This window comes from Vombatus ursinus, unplaced genomic scaffold, assembly GCF_900497805.2.
Source record: "Vombatus ursinus unplaced genomic scaffold, bare-nosed wombat genome assembly UNPS02014782.1, whole genome shotgun sequence".
In the NCBI taxonomy this organism is placed as follows: domain Eukaryota; kingdom Metazoa; phylum Chordata; class Mammalia; order Diprotodontia; family Vombatidae; genus Vombatus; species Vombatus ursinus.
The window spans coordinates 211443-235112 of record NW_020954560.1 but is presented as its reverse complement, the minus strand read 5'-3'; the positions used below and the strand labels follow the sequence as shown (position 1 = coordinate 235112).

Below are 23670 nucleotides of genomic sequence, written 5' to 3'. Positions count from 1 at the left end.
GTGACACCCTTAACCTCCACTGCCATTGTACTTTGTTTAACTGAATCTAAAACAACACTAATATTGAAGACACCCAGGAATGTGTATGTTGCAATGGGACCTAAAATGGTCAGATCCCTCTGGGAGAATAGGCTGGTGCATTCCAATGGGCATGGAGGACCTTTCAGGTCTTACTCTTTCTAACTCTTAAAGAGAGGACCTGATGGACCTGACATACTATTTGTGGCAAGAAGCCAGGACCATTAAAAGAGAAGAAATAGGTGCTGTAGAGAGGTCCACACCCTGCCACCTCAACCCCAGTTACACTGACATGCCCTTCACCTACCCCCTCCAGGCAACATATGTGGTTTGCTTCGCTTGGCAAAATGCCAGTACCAGTCACTATACTCTCTACATCAAATGTGGCTACCTGTATTATAATGAAAGACAGCAACAATCTCCCCTTATTGTACCTACTAAGTGATTATGCTTTAGTCCCTAGCTTTTGTCTATTCCTTCTTTGGTTAATCTCCAGTGGGACCTGCAGTGTGTTCCTACAATGGGCCCCTTCTATGGGTGACCAGCAAAACTGACATCTAGAATCACCAGTCAAGCAATAGAATGGCTGGTCAACACCACCAGCCTGGGGTGCGGTTGTTCCTTTTCTCCAAATGTAAGCATGGAATTGTGGAAAAAGGATGTGAGGGCGTGAAACCACACCTGATGTGTTTCTGGCCTTGTATAAATCTGGAACGCAATCATGTGAGTCACTTTAGGGTTGGGTCACCTAGCACAGATGGCACCCTTGTGCTGGGAGCAAAAACATGCCCATATATTCTTCCTTTGTTATGACACTTCTCTATCCTGACACCAAAATGGTGTCCTCTGGGTCAGGTGCCCTACAAGCCCCTTACAGATTGGGTGGACATCTCACCTTCTATGTAACCCCCCTACAGCAGTAAATGAGGGAATATGGCTGGGATCCAAGAACTCATCCTGGCAAAAAAACAGCGTGGCCACCTCCAAATGGCACCCAGTGGCTATGTGGCCCATACTTGTGGTCATGGCTGCCACAAGGTTGCACAGCACATTAGGGTATGTATTTGCCCCAGAGACTATTGTAGAGACCCTACCTACGAAACCTATAGCTAACCTGCCCCTTTTCAAAGCCTGCTGGACAGGAAATGTTTTCCAGTGGTAAAATCATCTTTTGTATATCATTACATCCAATATTGTACTAGAGGATGTAAGACCCAAGTAGGCGCCCTCACACGTTTTATACAGAGTGCCCTTACTGATAGTACGGAGCATAGGGGTTGCTAACATCAGAAATAATGCAAATGCATAAAGTAGTATTACAAAACAGAATGGCACTGGATATCTTGACCACTGCCCAAGACAGAACCTGCATTGTAATACAAACTTCTTGTGTGCCTTTATCCCTGATGAGTCACCAAATTGCCAAAACATACGCAGACCCAAGTTTCTGACCTAGAACACCCACCAGATGCAATGGATTCCTTCTTTGCCTCCCTAGGGATGGGATGGAAGAAAATTGTAACAATTGTGGTAATTTTCCTATAAATTATATTGTTTTCTTGCCTATGCTTGTATCGCTCTTCTGGATTGTGCCCCCAACGTCATTCATTGTTGGGCTCCTCAGCTTCCTCCATGCTAACAAAATCACCTGTGCGCTTGAAGAAGATTCTATCCGAAGGAATGTATGGGCTGGTCATGAGGAGTGGAGTATGGCAAAAGGAAGAGCCTAAGCATGGGACCTGTGATGTCACGGTTATCGTAAAGAGTAAAACAGCTGTCATGGGGAAATTTACGCGTACTCACTCACGTGACCATGGGCCATCTCTTGGCACTGGGCCTTCTTGGTTCTGTTTCTATATGATATCTGGCCTGTATCACTGTCCTGTCACCACCCATGGCGGCTCTTGTGAGCAAACTCCCCCAAAAAACCCATATCTATATTTACCTATACCACCACATTGGTGTGGACTACTTCTTTTCTTGGTATCTCAGTACCTTCTTATTATGGTGGGACCATCCCTCTAGATGATCTGCATCCCTACATATGGTCAGGTTATCAGAAGTAATATCAACAGGTATATCAAAGTGCCTAAAGATGACGGCAAGGAGGCAGCTAGGTGGCGCAGTGGATAGAGCACTAGCCCTGGATTCAGCAGGACCTGAGTTCAAATCTGGCCTCAGACACATAACACTTACTAGCTGTGTGATCCTGGGCAAGTCATTTAACCCCATTGCCTAGCCAAAAAAAAAAAAAAAAGATGATGGCAGAGCATGGGGTACAGAGGAAGCCAGGAGCCTAATGTCATTGAGAAAGTTGCAGAGCAATATGGAGGTCTGCAGATGATGGCAACTGGGGTGTTTTAAAGTTCTGAGTTAATATTTGTTAGGGCCCTGCTCTGGACCTCTGGCCTCCTGTAGGGGAGTTGAGACGCCTGGAGGTTATTACCTGCCCAGGAGCGTCTGGGCCTGCCCAGAGACTGGGCTTGCCCAGAAACGCATGACACTTACCAACTGTCGAATGGGCACTGGGAGGGCCTCTGTAACAGGAGGGAGCTCCACCTACGAAGGAGGAACGGAGGAGGAGCATGGGCATAGGGGGGAGGAGTTCGAGGGAGTTGAAAAGGCAGCGAGGAGGGTGCGGAGAGTAGGGAACTTGAGCAGGGAGCGAGCAAAGCAAGTAGTAGCGCAGCAAGCTATGTAATCAATAAAGACACAACTGCCAACTCGGGTGTTCTGTCTAGTCATTCCCCTCTCACCATGGAGGGGCCAGAGACATCTGAAGACTGCAGGGTGAGTATGCAGGCGAAGGCTTGGGTGGGATAGCTGACTAAGTGCACTACGTCAGCTAGGGGACCCACCGGCACGCAACAAATATTCTTCCCTTGAACAAGCTTTGCCTTTTAAATTTGCATATGGGCCAACTTTTGGATGTGAGCTAAAAACAAACAAACAAAAAACACATACAAATAGACATAGAGTGACTAATCTATTGTCCTTGCTCATGGGAGGGAAGGGAAAGAAAAGGAGGAAGCATTTATAAAGAACCTATTATGTGCCAGGCACTGTGCTAAGTACTTTTTTTTTAAACAAATATTATCTCGTTTGATCCTCTCAAAAAAACCTGCAAGATAAGTGCTATTGTTATCCCCATTTCACAGTTGAGGAAACTGAAGCAAAGAGAGGTTAAGTGAATTGACCAGGGTCACACAACTAGTGTCTTGTCTAAAGCAGGATTTAAACTCAGGACTTCAAATCTCTTGGCTCAGTACTCCATCCACTGTGCCTGCAGCTACCTCTAATGCATCTCAAGGAGCCGAGAAGGAGAATAAATAATCTGAAAGGATAATTAATCTCTAAAAAATACATATCGGGGGATTTTTTTTTTGTTTTTACATTTAAATTGGGCTCTCTGATATTCTGGAAATTCAAATTTCCTGAAAACTATGCCAATAATAATGAAATCACCCTGTAAGGGCTGAAATCTGGAGAATGGTTTCCCATTCTGCCTACCAACTTAAATCCTCTCCTATTCTCCATTTTCTACCTTGCATAGATGACAGATGTAGAATAATCTTATTTTTTGTTTAATCTTTTTTATATAAAAATATATTTCACACAAAACACAAACTTGCTAAGATTAACAAATGTAGAAGAATTTAAATTCAGTAAGGTATTCTGCTATAGCAGTACCGACCCTTCAATTTACACCCTGCAATGTGTATTTCAAAGGAGTGGTGTGTCTATTAAAAAAAGACAAAAACAAAAACAAAAAACACCTGTGGTATTAACGTTATACCCTGTTTGAATTTTGTGCATTGGTATTTCCATGTGTACAAATGACTTACAAAAATCTTTGCATTCATAGCACATGACATGCTACCATTAGGAAGAAGATCCTAGATCTGAGTAGGTTTTTAGCAAGGTCAGATAAGAGGGACTCTGATTTGCCAATTAGTGAGGAAATAGACATTTCCTCAGGTACGGAAGGTAAAAAGTGTTGCAAGTAGTCTCTGCTGGCCAAGTCATTGTGACAAGGCCCTTTCCTGGTTCCTTGTGAGATGATAGTCTTCAAGTAGAGAAACTTTCAGTTATGACAAGTTGGGTGCCAGAAACAGAATCAGTAGTGGTGCAGGTAACCTATTCATCTAAAGTAGACGTTCCCAAATTTATTTTGCCTACCACCCCCTTTTTAAAAAAAAATTAGTGCCCTACTGGAAATCTACTTTCTTTAACCCTTTAAGGGTTCTTTTTTAAAATTTGCATTGTTTCAAAAAAATAGAAAACATTTTTTTAAAAAGTGACACATCTTAAATTTAGTAATGTATTGTAAATTTGAAATTGAAATTTTGAGGGCACAATATTGTGTCATGTAACCGTATAGTATTATATTGTAAACAAGTCATTACACGTACTTCTTCCTGCAGATGCGTGCTGGACTTCCTGATAATGAGCACCATGCTCGCCTGCCAACACATGCTTATCAAGACCTGTCAACAGACTTGACTACTGATAGGTTATAACTTGTATTTTGTGTGTTTATTTGGAAAATAATATAATAACTATGACTTTAACTCTGTTACACAACAGATGAAACATATACTATCAATTTTTCAAAATCTTTATCTCTTTATGCTTCCACCGCCCCCTTATTTTTATTCAACACCCCCCATTGCACCTGAGGCTACTACCACTTCTGCCCCGAATCGTTCCAGTGCCCTCCAAGGGGGCGGTATCACCCACTTTGGGAACCATAATTCTAAAGCATCAATTTGTCTCTTCAAACTGTGTAAAGTGCCTTATGTTTTAGAATAACCTTTTAAACCAGGACTAGTCCACACTTTTTCTGGTACAAGAAAATAAGGTTGAACACATTCTGTTGTATAACCTGCTATCCTTGGTTGGATAAAGATCTTGTTTCTATTAACCAAACATAGGGAAATCCTGCTAGACACAAACTGATACATGCCTTAGATTTTGGGAAAGCAGATTGAAAGGGCCAAGGGAGGAAGTACGTTTCTAAAGTAAGATTATGCAGAGAAAGTTGGCCCAGGAAGGACAGGAAGTTCTTTGGAAATTTGAGATAGAAACAGAAAAAAAAAATTCCTATGAGAAGAAAAATGGAGAGCCAGCCAAAAAGATTGAGGTAGATGCCAAAAGTGTTCATTAATCAATTTAGATTGTAAAGAGCATATATGGGAGCTGGAAGCAGGGACAGGTGTGGTTCCTGTAAGAACAATGTCCGAAATACTAAAGCTTATAATGAGCTGAGACTGACAATGGATGCTGATGACAAAAAAAAAATGAGGGAATGGAGGCTTTTAAAAGTGCTATTGATCAAAAGGGAGAGCACCACAGCTTGAGGCAGATTGGATGATGAGGGAAGGCAGAACTACTAAATTCTTACTTGCTTTTGTTTTTCCTGTCAAAGAGAACTCTTTGGATTGGAATAGAAAGAGCAAAAATTGGCTAAAAGGAAGCTGAAAATTAGAATAAGTAAGGAGACAATGAGAGAGCACCTAGCAACAACCCCATGATGAGCTCATATCACCAGGCATAAATGAACTATGTTCAAGAAAACTGAACAGACTGGCAGTTATAAGTGCTGAGCATGTCAAGAATCTTTAAAAGATCATGCAGAACAGAAGGCATTGAAAAGGACAATTGTCATAGCTTTCAAAAAGTGAAAGGGAATGAAAGTATTCACCAAGCTTGACTTCAGTTCCTGGTAAAATTCTAGAATATATTATTAAAGGGAAATGTAAAAACAAACAAACACACAAACAAAACAAAACCCCCATGATTACAGAAGCCAAGCATGGTTTCGTCATGAACAAATTATGCCAGACTAACCTAATTTCCTATTTAGACAAGATTGCCAGACTGGTAGAAAAGGAAAGTGCCATAGACAGAAATTTGTCTAGATTTTAGCAAAGTATTTGACAAAGTCTCTCATGTTTTCCTGGTGAACAGGATGGAAAGATGTGGCTAGATGGTAGTATAATTAGGTGGTTTGGGAACTGGATGAATGACCAAACCCCAAGAGTAGTCAGTCACTAATGGGTTGATGTCAGCTTGAAGAAGCTCCAGCATAGTGCCCCTGAGATCTGTCTTAAGCTTTGTGCCATTAAAAGTTTTTGTTGATGACAGGTATGAAGGTATGGGTAGAACACTTATCAAATCTGCAGGCAAAACAAAGCTGGGAGAGAGTTAAGAAGGTTAATAGCGTCAGGATCTCTCTTGACAGGCTAGACTACTAGGCAGAATCTAATATGAGAATAAAGGCAAAGTTCTAAATTTGGATTCAATAATCAACCTTATGGTACAAGATTGGTGGTGTGTGATTAAACAGATGTTTATATGAAAAGGATCTGGAGATTTTAATGGACCACAATCAATGAATGAATGAATGAAAAAAAGCACCCACTAAGTGCTTACTACATGCCAGGTACTATGTTAAGTGGTAGGGATATAAATGGAAGTAAGCAAGACAGTCCTTGCTGTCAAGTAGCTTCCATTCACTCTAACAGGGGAAGCCAACAGGTGGACAAGGAAGGTGGTGGCCAAGGAAGTCAGAGGGAATGGTAATTGGAGTCAAAAGGCAATTGACTGACCTATCCTTTCCAGAAATGGTAATATTTATTTGATTAATGTTTTCAGAGGTAGCTGAAACTGTCTGATATGGCAGAAAGGTCCACCTTAATACCAATAAGGAATGCTAATTTGATATGATGGTAAATGATAAACAAAAGATAGTAAGAAAAAAAAAGCTAAACAGAAAAGATGAGCTGTTCCATATGCTATTATTCTAAAACGTCAGCTAAAGTTAGAGCAGTTAAAAACACTTACCTTTTCTCAGTGATCAATTAATCCTTCAGAAGATGAAAGAAAAAGTGAGGGAGATTGCTAATTGGGTCCTGGAAGAAAAGTGAAACTTGAGCAGCAGTATTTAACATCCTCAAGCTCCCAACAAATAAGGAAGGAAATATTTGACAGAGTCTAAACACATACTTCTGGTTTGGGAAGATCAGATTTCAGAGTACAGAGAATGAATAGATGGGTATAGATTTACAGCGTGAGACTTCAAAGAAGTAGTACAAGAAGGATGGGAGGTTCTCAAGAGTGAAACTGATTATACTGTTGCAACTGAATATGATGAGTAATAAGAAAAAGGGAAGGAGTGGAAAGAAGCTGACATAGTCATAGAGGGAACTAACTTATCCATAAACTCAGATCATTTTTAATTTTTTTCTTAATTACATGTAAACACAAATGTTTAATATTTGCTTTTTAAAATTTTTGAGTTCCACATTCTCTTTCCTCTCTCCCTCCCTTCTTTCCTTCCTCCTTGAGAAAATGGGTCATTTGAAATAGATTATACATGTTCAGTCAGGCAAAACATTTCCATATTAGCCCTGTTGCAAAAGAAAATGCAATCCACCCCGTACCCCAAAAAACGAGAATAATAATGTTTAAAAAAAAGTATGGTTCAATCTGCATTCAGACTCCATTTTATCAGACTCAGATTTTACCAGAGATGGAAATGAAGATAAAAATCACAGGATCATGGGTCTGCAGCTAGAAGAGACCTCAGAGGTCAATTGGTCCAGCCTACTCATTTTACAGATGAGGAAACTGAGGTCCAGGGATGTGATGTGATTTGCTCAAGGTCACACAAGAGACAGAGGTGGGATTTTTAACTCAGGACTTCCAGAGCCGTTGGTCTTCCCACGACACAAGGGCCCTGAAGAAAAATGCCGGAAAGGCTATTGCCCAGTATGAGCTTGGGCTCCTGACAGATACTGATGACAGCAGCTCTTCTTTCTCCCTCACACTCCAGATCTGGTCATTACCAAGTCCTGTCAGTTCTCCACCACAACATCTCAGAGGTCCCTTCCCTCTACTCTTACAGCTAATACCTTAGTTTAGCCTCTCTTCACCTCTCACCCCCACTTGCCTCTGTCTTCATTCCATTTGCTACTGTAGGTAGATAAGTTAATACATGGTAGCTGTGGGCACATACCACCCACAAAATTTCCAAGTGCAGCCTGAACCAGATTAAAATGCAACTGGGAAATTTTAACAAAATAAATAAAAATACAATACAACAAAGATAGTGTTCATTTTCAGTTTTCCAGTTTCGATTTTAACTTGGCCTCACTGTCCTACACCACTGTTAAGCTGATATTCCTAAAACACAGGTCTGACCATTGCCTCTAGAATAAAATATAAACTCTTCTGTTTGGCATTTAAAGCCCTTTGCAATCTGGCTCCAGTCTATCTTTTCAGGTTATTATTATTATCCATAATAATAATAATAATAGTTTATTTAAAGAGCACCTTAAGGTTTGCAAAGTGCCTTACAACTATGTTATCTCACTCACTGATTACAAATTATTTCCTTTGAGAGTTCTACCATCTAGCCTATCAGGCCTACTCACTGTTTCTCATATGTGATATCCCACCTCCCAGCTCCACACCTGCCATGACACCTCTCCCCTCCATGCCTTTGTCCTCTCACTCCCTTCAAGTCTCCTTTCAGGTTACACCAATTATATAAGGCCTTTTTTTATCGCCTCTGCTGTTGGTGTTTCTCTGCCAAATTACTTTATATTTACATTGTATTTAGTTATCTGTGTCCATGTTGCTTCCCTCTTGTAGAATGTAAGTTCCTTGAGGGTAGGCAAATTTTTGTCTTTTATGTGGTGCCAAGCACAGTAGATGCTTAATAAATTCTTACTGAATTTTGAGGGAAAGAACAAATTGAAGAAACCTAGGTTTAGAGTCAAAGAACTTGAGTTCAAATCCTGAATTTAAACCCTTAACAAGTAACTTCCTAGCTCTTAGCCTCAGTTTATTATTGTTGTTGTTCATTCCTTTCAGTCATGTTCAACTTTTCATGACCCTATTTGGGGTTTCTTGGCAAAGATACCGAAGTGGTTTGTCATCTCCTTCTCCAGCTCATTTTACAGATGAAGAAACTGAGGCAAAGAGTTACGTGACTTGCCCAGGTTCACACAGCTTGTATGTGTCTGAGGCCAGATCTGAATTCAGGCTTTCCTGACTCCAGACCCAGCACTCTATGCAGTCAGTCTATCCTCTGCACCGCCTAGCTTCCCTTAGCCTCAGCCTTCCTCAACTGCAAAATGAGTGAACTGAACTAGGTAGTTGTTAAAGTCCTGTCTAGCTCTCTAACTATTGGCAGTCAATTAAATAACAAATATTTATTCAAGTTTCTACTATGGGCCAGCCATTGTGCTGGGCAATATGAACTCTATGAATATGAAGATAATGATCTTGTGAATAAGTCACCTAGTTCAAATCATTTATTATATTTGGATATGAACAACAATATATACATACGTACATATGTGTACATAGATATTTAATAGGCTGAGGAGGTTAAGCAATTTGTCAGAAGTCATACAAAACCTTAACAGAATAGAGGAATGCAAAAGTATGAGCAGTTCTCTAAGATTAGTGTCAGAAGTATAAAAGTTCAGAATGAGCTGAGGCTGATGACAATAGCTACTGGCAGAGGGTTGGGTTTTTGTTTTTTTAAGCTATACTGGGGAAAAGAAGAGGCTCAAGAAGGCCTAGGAATGCTCCGATGTATGGGATAGCAACTAATGATGGAAAGAAGGAAGTGCTGTTCAGTGTCTCTTATTTGGTCTTTTTCTTTGCCAAAGAGAAAGATGCTTGGACTGGAAAGGCCAGAACGAAAAACCATTAGTCAGGAGTTAATGTCCAAGATAAGTTAGAAGACAAGAAGAAAGCACATAGTTGGCCAACATGAACTTAAGGCAATAGGACTTATTACTGAGGCAATGTCAATGACCTTTGAAAAGCCAAAGAAAGTGGAAGAGAGAACATAGAAATGACGAAGGGCAAATGTATCAATTTCTGGACATCTCATTCCAAGAGGGAGAGAATGGAGTCTACAAACTATAGGCCAGTGAACTTGACTGACTCTTAGAAAATTTTAGAATGCATTATATACTGTTCAAGAAATGTGGAAATGTGGAAATTGTCATGTGGAAATTGATGGACAATACCCATTGCATAAATGGAAGGATGGCTCATGGGTCCTCCTTGAGTAGTGTTACAAAAAAAGCAGAGAAGGCAGAGTTAAATACTGATAAGAAATCAAGAAGGATGAGGACTGAGAAAAGGCCATTATATTTGGCAATTGGCAACTTTGGAGTGAGGGATTCTAGTTGAATAATGAGGTTGGAAGCCAGAATGCAGAGGGTTTAGTAGAGAGACAAAAAAGAGGAAGCGGAAACACTAAGTGCAGATGGCTTTTTCAAAGTTCACTGTGAAACATGAAGAGATAAAAGATAATAGCCAGTAAGACTGGTAGGATCGAGAGAGAGAGAGAGAGAGAGAGAGACAGACAGACAGACAGACAGACAGACAGACAGAGACAGAGAGAGCCAGAGAGAGAGATACACACACACACAGAGACAGAGAGAGAGAGAGGGAGAGAGAGAGAGAGAGGAGGGAGGATGATAGTACGAGCAGTCTGCTGGGAAGGATACATGTAGATTACACAAACATGCTTGTAAATACAGTCCCTGCCCACACTCAGTTCCCTAGATTGTCATCAGATTTTTGACCTTCAGCCTTACAGTTTCAGGTTTTAAGAATATCATGATACTTTGAATTTCTTTCTGTTGTAATAATCAGTGACCTTAGGACCATTTTGTGCAGTGGGAGAAGGGCAGATTAAGTGCCCTTCAATAGCAAATTAAGCACATGGAAAACTCGAGTTGATTTAAGGAGAAGGTACATACTGGGAGCTACAACCTAAGGGCAGTTGATTTCTTCTTACGGAACATAAGAGCAATTTATCCTCTGTGTATGTGTGTGTGTGTGTGTGTGTGTGTGTGTGTGTGTGTGTGTGTACATATTTGTTTGTATATTGTATCTGCAACTAGATTAAGCTCCTTAAGAGGAGGGCCTGCCTTTTTTGCCTTTCTTTGTATGCCCAGTATTTAACATAGTGCCTGGCACATAGTAGGTGCTTAATAAATGCTAGGTGACTGACAGCAGTAGGGGAAAACCCAAAGGCACATCTGCTTGTGGCTGAACAAAAGCAAGGGTCAGGAAAAATGAAGTCCCAAACTGACAGCAGTTGAACAAATAACTGAGACCACACATACCTTTTTCTCCTTATCTACTTTTCTACTGCCTCACTGGTTCTTCCCTATCTCCTTTCATCAGGCAGTATAGTGACCTGGGTCCTAGTTTTGACTGCCACCTAGGGCAGATTATTTAAACGCTCTGGTCCTCAGTTTCCTCATCTATGAAATGAAGGAGTTGCCAAAAGTCACTAAATGGTATAGACCTTTAGACACAGTGATACTACTACTATTAGGCCAGAGGGAACCTATTTGCACAAGCTTGTTTATAGTAGCATTTTTGGTAGTAGTGAAAAACTGGGAACAAAACAGTTGTCTATCAGATGGAGGGTAGCTAAATAAACTAGGGCATAGGAATATAATACTATTCCATCATAAGAAATATTGAACATTATACATTTGGAGAAACATGGCAAGACCTGTAAGAACTAATGCAAAGGGAAATGAGACTATTCAGCAGAACACTGTACACAATATGATGAGGAGGAGGAGGAGGAGGAGGAGGAGAAAGAGGAAAAGGAGGAGTAGAAAGAAAAGGAGAAGAAAGAAAGACAGAAAGGAAAGAAGGGAGGGAGGAAGGAAGGAGAGAGGGAGGAAAGAAAGAATGACAGAGAGAAAGAAGGAAAGAAAGAGAAAGAAAGTAAAGAAGAAAGAAAACAACCCTGAAAAACAAATTAAAACTCTGACCAAAGCAGTGAAGGACAGTGAATTCAAAAAACTGATAATGAAACATACCCACCTCTTCATAAAGAGGTAGTGGACTAGAGATGCAGAAAGACATGCATTTCAGATATGGTCAGTATATTGGTTTGTTTTTCTGGACTCTCTTTGCATATATAGATATATATATGTATACATATACATACATACACACATATATGTATACACACATACACACACACACACACACACACACACACACACAAATGTAGAGCCCACTATATAAAGTAAAACTTCAGTAGGGGAAGGAGTAGGTTAATAGGTAGTGCTAGATATACCCTCCCTAAGAATATCAATAAAACTTTTTTTTTTATGCACAGAAGTAAAAAAATTCAGAAAGACAAGGACATTTTTTTATTAACTTGTTAAATCTAATACACTTTCTTTTTTTTTTCAAACAAGAAAGTATTGAGGATTTATTATACAGGTGTGCTACACTTAGCCACAAAGAAAACCATCAGTCCGGAATGATGAAAATCCCATGGCATTAAGTCAAGTTGCAGGTAGGTGGAATCTGCAGTAAACGATGGCACATCCTTTTGTCAGGGTGCTGTCAAATGGTGATAAGAGTCCTTTATCAGATGGTAGAGCTAGTGGAGTCCTTCATAGGACATGTGATGTCTTCCGAAGGTTTCTGCCTTCCTGAGAACGTCACCAAGGGTCATTCTGTCTCTGCTCCTGTGGCCTCTGTGGTCAGCACAATCTGATTACTTGGACCTCTGCCTCATCTTTCTCCTCTTGCGTTTCAGCCTACACATTCGCTTCTTCTTCCACTTGGTTCTCGTGGCACAATGGAAGTTGACAAGATGGTGCTAAGAAGAAGAGAATCTAATATACTGCTTAAAAACAAATTGGATATGAAAGAATTTCACAGATTCTTATATAATCCTCCTCTTCTTCTTTGTATTTTGAAAAGCTTGTGTTTACTGAAAATAAAGTTCATAATAAAAACTGAATGGAATAAATAAAATAAAGGGATTGGTTAGCTTTGGAACAATGATTTCATGGATCCATTGTGATGGCAATATTTAAAAGCTAAATAAGCTGGGGCATAGGAATATAATACTATAAAACTATTCCTTAGCTGGAATAGTTTTCAAGATAAAAGTCCCTATTCCCATAAAACTGACCATATTTCAATAAAATTTGCAGCTTATTTCAAAGAGGAAGAGAGGGAACAGTGTTATCTTACTTCTGGGAAAGGGTACAAAAAATAGTATATTTTGTTGTTCAGTCATTTCAGTCGTGTGCAACTATTCATGACCCCATTTGGGGTTTTTCTTGGCAAAGATAGTGGAGTAGTTTGTCATTTCTTTCTCTAGTTCATTTTTTTTTTTTTTTTTACCAATGAGGAAACTGAGGCAAACAGGGTTAAGTGATTTGCCCAGGGTCACACAACTAGTAAATATCTGAGGCCAAATTAGAACTCAGGTCTTTCTGATTCGAGGCCCAACACTATGCACTGTGCCATCTGGCTGCCCTAACCTTTACCTAACATGGGAGCAACACTGTTGACCAGATAGGGTAATGACAATTAGGGTTTAGAACTGCTTATTACAGTGATTTACCAGGGGGCATTACTCAAGTCACTTAAACCTCAATTCACTTATGCCTCAACCTTCCCATCTGTAAACTTGAGTGTCATAGGCTCTCCACTGATTTGGCAGTAAGGATGATAATTAGCTTATGGTAATTGTAACAGAGAACCATGTTCTTTAATGGACCAAGAAATAAATGGCGGGGGCAGCTAGGTGGCGCAGTGGATAGAGCACCAGCCCTGAAGTCAGGAGGACCTGAGTTCAAATCAGGCCTCAGATCAAACACTTGACACTTATTAGCTGTGTGACCCTGGGCAAGTCACTTAACCCCAATTGCCTAATAAATAAATAAATAAATAACCCCTAGAACCGAGTTCAATATTACTAATGTGGTATAACTAGGTCAGGACAAAGTAGAATTAGCAACTCTCCTTTCCAGATCTCTCTTCCTTTTCAGATGCAGCCCAACTTTCTAACTTTTCTGTGTCACTATTAACACACATTAAACTTTCACTAAAACACTCAGGTATTTTTTCATATTAATTGGTGACTAGCCCTTCTACCTTGCCCCTGGGATAGTAGATGATTTTTTTTTTAAACTCATATAAAGGACTTTACATTTCCAATGTGCCAAGATTCCAATGAATCTGATTTCTTAAGATATGTTATATTTGTAGGTTTAATGGTTTATTTTATATTGATTTTATATTAGATGGATACCTTCAAGTATTATCTAAGGAGGCCCATTAATTTGATCAGTAACATGTCTCCAAATCACCCCTTCTGCATGCTGCAATCCATTCAAACTGGATTTCTTTCTGTTTTCATACACAACACTGTCTCCCACTGCTCTATCTTTGCACTAGCTGTCCCTTATATTTGGAATGAACTCTTTCCTCATCTCTATCTTAGACAGTCCCTTTCTTTCTTCAAGACACACTTAATGCATGAAGCCTTTCCTGCTGCCAGTGCCTTCCCTCCCAAATTATGTTGTATTTTACTACATTTTATTTATTTGTATGTATTCCAGCTCTGAATCTATGATTCTATTCACTTTATATCTATTCTATGTACATATATGTATATATATGAATCATGTACATATAATATGTATTTAGCATCTTCTCCATTAGAGTGTAAACTTTTCATGAGGAGGGATCATTTCAGTCTTTGTAGTTGTAACTCAAGTGCATAGCACAGTGCTTGGCACATAATGAGTATTTAATAAATGCTTATTGATTGATTACAGAATAGGCTTTGGGGAAGATTTCCTATAGGCATGTAATCGTTGTTATTTGTCCTTCGTCAAAGAGGACCATGGCATCAGGGAGGTGATGCCACGGCATGCAAGTGAATTGGATTTAAGTGAGGGAGGGCTGTGCAAAGTCAACAGCCTCACTTTCTCCTCTGGAGCCATCTGGGTCCAGTGGCCAGATATAGATCAGGACAACTGGAGATGGCCCAGAATGCAGTGGGGGACCTTGGCCTTTTCAAGCTAAGGTCTTTAACAGATCTCAGTTTGACTGAGGCAACACCCATTCAATGATTAAGACTTAATAAGAAATGAGGCTGAGTCAAAAAAAAAAAAATTGATCTGAAGGGGAAGACCCTCAGGGTTTCTGGGCAAAACAGGAACGAATGCTATTTACATTCATTCTGAGCCAATCAGGGCCCAAATGATGACCAAGTAGGGCTTGGGCTGGGACCTCCTGTTGGCCAATCACTGAGAGCCAGAGTGATTTGGGGTTAAGGCTGGTCTTCAAGAAAGAAAAAAGAAATCCTGGGGCATCTTTAGTTGTTCTGATCTATATGTGGCCCCTGGACCCAGACGGCTCCAGAGGAGAAAGTGAGGCTAGTGACTTTGCATAGCCCTCCCTCACTGAAATCCAATTCACTTGCATGTCATGGCATCACCTCCCTGATGTCATGGTCCTATTCGAGAACGAAGGATAAAGCACAACCTCTGTGAGCTACTTCACTGGGGACCAAACTTGAACTGGCCAGTTAGGCAACATGGTTTTTTTTCCTTCCTTTCTTTTTCTTTCTTTCTTTCTTTCCCTTCCTTGCCTCTGTCCACATACGGTATCACACTCTTACCTGCCGGTGCTCTGCCCAAAGGGAATGTAAATCCCAGTTCTGTTGTTGTTTTACCTTTTTTTTTGGGGGGGGGGGGTAAGGCAATGGGGGTTAAGTGACTTGCCCAGAGTCACACAGCTAGTGAGTGTTATGTGTCTGAGACAGGATTTGAACTCAGGTCCTCCTGACTTCAGGGCCAGTGCTCTATTCACTGTGCCACCTAGCTGCCTCCTTTTTTCTTTCTTAAAGACCAGCCTTAACCCCAAATCACTCTGGCTCTCATTGATTGATAGGCAAGTAATCCTACCCCTGTTCAAATCCTACTTCCTCTGGAAGATTTGCAATTATTTGAGTACACATCTTATCCACCTTCCTGCCATCTCATTAGATTGTAAGCTCCTTGAGGGCAGGGACTATTTCAGTCTTTGCATGCCCGACACTTTAGTCCTCCCCTGATATACCACATGATAGTGTGGAGTTGATCCTCACTTCCCTAAGGAAGGCTATACCAACAAAGTACAAGCACTGGCAGACATTATGTAGCTGGAAAGGCTTTGGAGTATTGGCTCAGTCAGAATGTTTGAGGAACAGTCCAAGCCAAGTTGAGAGGGGCTAGCGACCAGCTGATGAATTTCTCCAGCTGCAGCAGTTCCTGGAGACTATCCACTTAGGTAACAAAGGAAGTATAATCTGCATTGGTGGAAAGAGTACCTGTTCCCCCAAGCCAATGAAATCAGGAATTTGTGAAGTGTCAAAGCATTGCTGATAACCTACACAGTGCCTTGCATAGAGTTGATTGCGATGAATGAAGAGTTGGAGAGACATAGTTTCTGGGTAATTAATAATTAATTTATTAATTATAGTGTGAGGGAAACTGAGGAAGATCTTCCCCAGCCCCTCGCGAAACTGACATAAAGAATGTAAATTGGAGTTATGCATGGTCGAGGGTGCCATGGAGACGGAACAGTAAGTAATCAACAAACTGTGTTACCTGGGAAAGCAATTCTTATCTCAAGGAACATTTTTCTTGAGAGAAGTGTGTAACTGTCCAAGGACCTGATCACTCCTTGGAGACTTACACAACAAACAGGTATTTGGGGCTCCGATCAAGCTCCCACCTTGGTTAGAATGTGTGCGTATCCAGGACCTGAGCTCACCAAGGATATGTACACAAAACAAAATATTAAGATTGTTTTTCCCTGGTTTACATAGATATAAAAGGGACATCTGAAAGGGGATTTTTTAGAATACTTTGATTTCAGAGACAGGGACGCCTATTCTCTGTTGTTGTCATTCAAGGGTGGAATGCGTGCACGGTCCTTTTTGTTTAAGGGCAGGACACTGCTCTTCTGGCCTCCTGATCAGACCTCTTGATCGTCTCCAGTCTCCTCAGTCTCACAGGTATTTGAGCTTGCCTGGTCAGTGAGTGTGTATCCTTCCTTTTCTTATTCCTCCTTTTCTTGATTTTGATTAATACTTATTGCATTCAATGTTATTCTTATCTTTATATGCTTGTGTTGCCTTCATCATTATTAATCATCATAAAATAAATGTGATTGTTAAGATTATACTGAGCACGTGTCATTATATCTTGAGACCCGAACCTAAAGCGAAAGTACTGTGCAGTCCGTAATCCTTTCGATTACATACGGTTAGCAAATAATCAATAAGTTGAGGTCAATGGTTTTGTTTTGTTTTTTTTTTGGCCGGGGGGGGGGGGCTCTGCTGAATGAATTCTGCTGAATGCTACAATGAGAGAATGAATATTATAATAAAAGGTGGACTTAAGAGGACCAAGGTTTGGGGCTGAGGCTTCATAGATAAGCACCTTATTGCTCCAAGTGATATTTCCACAAGGACATACAGTATCCCAGTCAAAAGTGGAGCAGCTTCCTCTGGTCCTAGAGTCACTAGCACTAGTTATACAACTGTGTATCATTGTGCATCAGAAAAGACACAGCCCTACATTGTCACCAGCACAAACCTTAGTACAGGAAGTGGGATGAGGGTGGGGGACGGCAGATTTGGTTTAGTCCCAGGGCTGGATAGAAGGGAAATCTGGAACCCCAACACTAAGAAAGCAAAGAGCTCCTGAGGGTAATTATCTCACTGTCCCTTAAAAAAAGTTCACCGAGCTAGCCCAGTTCAAAGACCACTTCCTCCAAGAGGCCTCCCTTTACAGCCTTGGCCCATCTCCCTTGTATCCATTAATCAATCAATCAGTCGGCACTAAGCTCTGGGGATACAAAAAGAGGCAAAAGACAGCCCCTGCCCTCAAGGGCCTTACAATCTAATGGGGGAGACAAGAGACAAATAGACAAAGCAAGCTACATACAGGATAAATAGGAAATAATTAGCAGAGGGAAGGCACTAAAATAAGAGAGAGCGAGAAAGGCTTCCTGTAGAAGGTAGGATTGTGTTGTTTATTTTCAAAGAAGACCAACTCCATGCACATGTGATGACTTGCACATGAATTGGATTTAAGTGAGGTAGAGTTGTACAAAGTCCTCGGCCTCACTCTTTGTCCCAGAGTCACTGAAGGGCTTTGAACATCAAACAGTGGATTTTATATTTGACCCTGGAGGTAACAGGGATCCCACCAATGGTGTTTATTTAATGAGGGAAGTAGGGGGAAGGGCATAGTTAGACCTGAGGTTTGGGCAGATCAATTTGACAGCTGAATAGAGGAAAGACTAGAGTGGGAAGAGACGTGGGCAGAGGAATCAATCGGCAGGCTACTGAAATAGTCCAGGTATAAGGGAATGAGAGCCTATATCAGGCTAGTGGCAGTCATCAGTGGTCAGAAGGGGGCATATGGAAGAGATATTACGAAGGTAAAATCAACAGGTCTTGGCAACAGATTGGGTGTGGGGGGGGTGAGAGGAGAGTGAGGTGTCAAAGATGACATCCAGGTTGTGAGCTGGGGTGACTAAGAGGATGGGGGTACCCTATTAGCAATAGGAAAGTTAAGAAGAGGAGAAGGTTTGGGAGTAAAATAATGACAATCACATCTATTACCTAGTGACATCATTACATTCCAAATACAAGGTGTTAAGTATAATTGCAGATAAAACACTACACAATCAAATCCAGATAATGGATGGGTAAAATAGGAAAAAGTTTTCATGTAAATCTACTTGCCTTTCATAGTGATGATATCTCTATCGACTGTGGACTCTACAGAAATATTCTGAGGTTTGCTCAGATCATGGGGCTAGGTAGCATCAGTATCTTTCCCTGAAGGATGGTAATGGTGAATTGCACATGACACAGTCAAAAACTCGCTCACCCAGCTTCTAGCTGGTGGAACCTTGTCCTGTGTGCTCTCTCTCATATCCCAAGCAAAAAACCTCAGTTCTTGGATAGAGGGCCCTAGATGTAGGAAGATTCTTCCTGGAGACACAAAGACTGACCACATGGGAGACACAGAATTAGTATAGGCCATAATATCTATTTTGACAAAAATGTGAAATGATTCTCTCCAAATAAATAAATAAGTTTGGAGAAAAAAAAAGAAAGGTGGACTTATTCTAACGAGGGGATGGGACACACACACACACACACACACACACACAAACAAACACACACAACTTTGATTGTTGCTCTGGGAGGAAGGGACTCATGTCCACACCCAGATCACTCAACCTCCAGCAATCTATACAAAAGGATGTATCCAGGAGCAGCTGAGTGGCTCAGTGGATACAGCACCGGCCCTGGATTCAGGAGGACCTGAGTTCAAATCTGACATCAGACACATAACACTTACTAGCTTCGTGACCCTGGGCAAGACACTTAACCCTACTGCCTAGCCAAAAAAAAAAAAAAAAAAAGTTGAAAAAAAAAAAGGATCTATCCCTCCATCCAGTCATACCTGAATTGAACAACAGGCCAGAATTCACCTAGATCAGACCCTTTAATCAGAACTAAGCTATCCCACCCAAGATTGAGGAAAATGTCTCATTGTTAGCCCTGTCCTTCATAAGGAAGTAAAAAGAAACCTTTTTGAGTATAAAATTGGTTATTAATATAAGAAAATAATCATTTTTCTCATGGCTGAATTGAATCAAAAGCCAGGGACTATGAATTCTTGGTAATTTCAAGAGGGTCTCTTGTCTGTTTCCTGTGTCATGAACTTGCTGTTCATTTTCGTCATTCATCTCTTATCTACCATTTTGTTACTCAGAATTTCTCTGTACTGTGCATAGAAACTAAACAAATTAGTCTCTTCTTCTGCATTCCTATTATCAACACCCTAGCATTTTCTCATGCCTTCTAATTCATTTAGCTTTTCCCTTGGCAAGCTATTACAGAATCACAGTTTTAAAATGGCCAAGGAGGCCATATAGTTCATCATTCTATATAGAAAAATTTTCACCGTGACATCCCTGACAAGTGTTATCCCGCCTTTACTCAAATGGGGAAGGGTAACTAACTCACTGCCTCTCAAGACAGCTCATTTCATTTTTGGATAATTGTATTTCAGGGGCTCTTATAACCTTTTTTTTTGTGTCATAGATCTTTTTGGCAGCCTAATGAAACCTATGGACCCCTTCTCTGAGTAATGTTTTTAAATGCATAAAATAAAATATATAAAATTACAAAGGCACCAGATTATGTTGAAATACAGAGCTGGAGAAGGAAATGGCACACCACTCCAGTATCTTTGCAAAAAATCCCAAATGGGGTCACGAAGAGTTGGACACAACTGAAACGAATGAACAACAACACAGCTATCAGAGTTTTTTTTTTTTTTAAAGTTCAGCCTTGGTGAAGTAAATATTTGTTTGGCAGTTTTCATTTAATTCAAACTGAAATCTGATTGATCAACTACACACACTGCATTTGGTTTGATCACTATCTCAAATCTAATCCCAATCGAAGGAAAGAATCTAATCCTTTTTAAGAAGGACAATTTATCAAACACTTCAATCCTGTTATCACACCCTTCCCCCCTCCCCCGAAGTCTTCCAAATGTGTTTTGGCTTGATAGCGTCTTTCCTAAAATGGGGCCTCAAAACTAGACATGAGACTTTGGATGTAATCTGACCAGGGCAAAGCATGGCAGGATGGCCACCTCTCTGGACACTCAGGTAAGGCTGCCTAGGGCTACACTAATAATCTTTGATTTACCTCTTGGAAACACTGGTGCCAAATACCTTCTTCCCGTTACCCCTTAGTCTAAAGCTGTTGTGGTTTGGGGTGCTGGGAACCTGGAAATGTAAGGGTACATGGGTGTCTGCCTCGAAATAATTCAACCACTCAAGACTTCTTTCAGTCAAAGTACTGAGCCAACAGAAGCGGGCTAGATTCTAAGTGAATCTGCAGTATTAATAGGAGCCGACAAAGTTCCTAGTGAATCTTTGGATTTGATGAGGATGGAAGTGATACTTACATACAAGAAAAGACTATGAGTAGATTTGGATGGGATTAAGGAGTGGTAAATAGCCTGGGGGGGGTGGAGCTCAGGTACAATGGTGAAAGGCTCTAGAAGGGATTAAGGACAATCAAGTAAACTAATTAAGTAATGGAGGTGGGCTGGGGTGGGCCTGCACGCTTTAAGCTAGAAGCCGGAGATCTGGGCAGCTGAAGATATATGGGAAAATTCAGGGTCCAGGTCCCATCACACCATCAAAACCACTAGTGGCTGTAACTACCTGCCAGAAAATGCCCACAGTCCTCTGTCTGGCACTCAAAGTCCTTCACATGTTGGCTCCATTCTCCTTTTTGATTTTTGCTTTCTACTATTTCCAAATATAAATAATCCACTCCAGCCAAGCTGCCCTCCCTGTTGCTGGAGCACGTTGTACCCATTCCATTTTCTCCACCTGAGCACATGTGCATCTAGTGCACCTTTGTCCCCTTGATGACCATCCAAAATCTCCTCCTCCTTCAAGACCAAGATCAAATGATGGACGCTCTACCTGATCAACCTCGCTCACCATCATCTCTCCTTTCTTTGAACTCGCATGGCACTTATTATTTACATCGCTCATTTGGGTGTTTGATCATATGTTGTCTGTGTGACCTTGGGCAAGTCACTTAACCTCTGTTTGCCTCAGTTTCTTCATCTTTAAAATGGAGTTCTAGGGTTGTTATGAGGATCAAATAATATTTGTAAAGTGCTTAACAAAATGTTTGGCACATAATAGGCATTATAGAAATATTGGTATTATTATTTTAATTCTTTCACACATACATGTCTTCTCTCTTGATCTCAACTATAAAATTATGACAGGAAGAGACCATAATTACATTTTTTTGGACTACCTTCAGTGTCCAGAATAGTGTTAGGACCATAAAAGGCACTCAAAAATACTTTTTTGAATAAATTACCATTATTCATAGTTAAAAATAAAAAGATATACACACTAGGCCAAGTAAACACATATGTATGCATCATATACATGTGTAATTATATTACACACAGGTGTATACATATATGCCTGTGTATGTATGTATTTATACATACAGGGTGTCCCAAAAGTCTTAGTGCAGTCCTTTTTCTTTTTTTTTTTTCTTTGCTAGGCAATGGGGTTAAGTAACTTGTCCAGGGTCACACAGCTAGTAAGTGTTATATGTCTGAGGCCAAACTTGAACTCAGGTCCTCCTGAATCCAGGGCCAGTGCTCTACCCACTGCGCCACCGAGCTGCCCCGAGTGCAGTTCTAATCAATGAAATCTTTAAACTAAGACTTTTGGGATACTCTTTGTGTGTTCATGCATGTGTGTGTTTGTGTGTGTGTATAAAGAGACAGACAGACAGCAATCTGAGCATTCCTCTGGTATCCATGAAATGTCAGGAGAACTAAATGATAGTGTCACCCAGCACACTGGATAGATTCCTTAAGATGACACGGACAAGAGTCACACAGGGCATGGATTGATTGCCATCTGCATCAATGGAGGCAGTACATCCACATCAATGAAGTCAAAAATCCATCAATGTGTCAAACCTAAAAGCATTTATCGTAATTAAAATTATATATTGTAGTCCTTTATGGGAAGATACAAATGAAAGTCCCATAGGATGGACAGTCATAGGCAAGTTACAACTGACATTGTAGGAGGTCTCAGATTTAGGAAAGTAACAAAATAATTTATAGACAATTTTGCATGACTGATAATTAGGATTCTAGGTATTCAACACAAGGAAAACAAATCCATCAGTGGTCTTCAGTCCTGCCAAATCTCCCAAGGAAATCTAGCAGGTCACTCAGAGGCTTGAAGGTCAAAGAATTTGCATCTCCTGGGAACAATCTATTCTTTGGCCATAGGAATGAATGAATGAATAAAGCATTTATTAAGTGCTTACTGTGTACCAAGGACTGTGCCAATTCCTGGGTATACAAATAGAAAAGGAAGATAATCCCTCCTCTCAAGCATCTCACCTTCTAATGGTGGAGATAAGAGACACCAAAAGATTCAGCTACAAGTCAGAGGGAAAAGTCCCATGGGTCCTTAGGGTGTAATGTCAAAGCAGATGGTGATGCTTCTTCTTCATGTCATTTCCACTGATGAAATCACACCAGTTTCTGATGTCAAATAGTTTGATAGGACTTTGGTGGCGAGAATTCCTTCCCCTCACCTATGGCAATGATGCCAGCAGGAGCAGTTACCAGGCTGCATTTCCCCAGGGGTTGTTTGCCAGGATGATGTCTGAGGACACTGGGCTGGAAACGTTCCCAAGGCTCTTGGGCTCAGGAACCCCGGGCTGGCCCCATCAGGTTGGGGTGGGGGGATGGTGGTCAAAGTAGTGGTAGTGGTTTGTTGTACCTGGCACATACAGCCTCCTGCCTCTCCCTTAGGGCTCCTTGCTGGTTTGCCTGCCCTGTGAGTGGTCGCTGGTTGGCAGCTGTTAGGGATGGCTGACCTCCTCTCCCCAGATGATGGTTGTGAGGGAGGGTTGAGCTGGAAGCAGAAATGGTGGTCCAGAGGGTGGGGGCTACCACTGCCAGGGACCCTGTGCTTCAATCCCTGTCATTGGCAGTTGGTCAGCAGTTACTGCTGGTGGTGATAAGGAAGGTGGGCCCCCTCTCCATGATGATTTCTCCCCTCAGTGATGGCTATAGGAATTGGGCTGGAAGTAGATATGATGGTTTGTGGGACACTGCCATTCCCAAGACTCTTGGGCTCAAGGGTCCTGGGCTGCCCCCTTCAGGGTATGAGGGGAAATGCTGG

General features: G+C 41.0%; 1 protein-coding gene and 1 long non-coding RNA gene across 4 annotated transcripts in view; one reads left to right on the top strand and one right to left on the bottom strand.

Annotated features, from left to right (window-relative positions):
• FMO5 (flavin containing monooxygenase 5) overlaps positions 1-23670 on the bottom strand; it is a 76946-nt gene that overhangs the window by 50294 nt on the left and 2982 nt on the right. The window lies entirely within an intron of this gene.
• On the top strand, positions 2625-12969 carry LOC114046388. 2 transcript variants are annotated; one of them, XR_003569508.1, is made up of 4 exons: positions 2625-2808; positions 4443-4531; positions 12282-12382; positions 12629-12969. It is a non-coding gene; the product is annotated as an uncharacterized LOC114046388 (long non-coding RNA). The 2 variants fall into 2 exon arrangements; XR_003569507.1 differs by lacking the exon at positions 4443-4531 and having other exon boundaries at positions 2633-2808; positions 12629-12966.